This window comes from Pteropus alecto, unplaced genomic scaffold (genome assembly GCF_000325575.1).
Source record: "Pteropus alecto unplaced genomic scaffold, ASM32557v1 scaffold270, whole genome shotgun sequence".
Taxonomy (NCBI): domain Eukaryota; kingdom Metazoa; phylum Chordata; class Mammalia; order Chiroptera; family Pteropodidae; genus Pteropus; species Pteropus alecto.
Window position 1 is genome coordinate 8,880,520 of NW_006430735.1, and position 625 is coordinate 8,881,144.

The following is a 625-nucleotide window of genomic DNA, read 5'->3' on the forward strand; positions in this document are numbered from 1 at the left end:
CGGGGGGGGGGGGAGCCGGCACTCAGCCTGCCAGGAGTGTAAAGAAACCCACACAGCAGCTGCAGCAGCCCAGAGTCTCTGCCCCCTCCTCCCTTTCCTGTTTTTCTCTCCAGTCCCTCCCTCTCTCTGCTCAGTACCTCCCCCTGCCCCCACAGATTTCAACAGCCCCTCCACGTCATCCCCTCCGCCCTCCCTTTGGCGTGGCCCCTCGCTTTGCACAACTGCCCCCTTCAGCAGCAGCCAGCCTCAATGAAAGCCTGATGCGCCTTTAGGTTGTCAGGACAACAGCTCCATCTGAGGCCTGGCTGATTTCCTTAAGAAGAGGGAATGGAGCTTGGAGATACTGTGCAAGAGAAAAGGGAGAAGGAGGGAGAGCGACTCGAGCTTTAAAAGAACAGGAGAAAGAGTCCAGGAAAGAAGAGGGAAAGGGTGAGGAAACAAGAAAACGAAGATGGAAGGAGAGAAGGAAAGGAGAAAGGAACCCTTGACAAATAAAGGGAGTGAAACCTAAAAGGACAGGAAAGCATCGGGGGAGTGGGGGGTGGAAGGGGTCCTGTGCTGAATGATGGGATGAGGAATGTAGAACAGAGAATAAACTTGACAATGGAGTCTAAGATTAAAAGCC

The 625-nt window shown here is 53.9% G+C and overlaps 1 protein-coding gene across 1 annotated transcript in view; it reads right to left on the reverse strand.

The window, feature by feature from the left end:
- Nucleotides 1–69, reverse strand: part of LSAMP (limbic system associated membrane protein) — a 570,872-nt gene extending 570,803 nt beyond the window's left edge. The window contains exon 1 of the mRNA XM_006905483.1: nucleotides 1–69. This exon is cut by the window's left edge and continues 554 nt beyond it. The gene's annotated coding sequence lies outside the window, so the exon portion shown is untranslated.
- Between the last annotated feature and the right edge of the window lie 556 nt (nucleotides 70–625).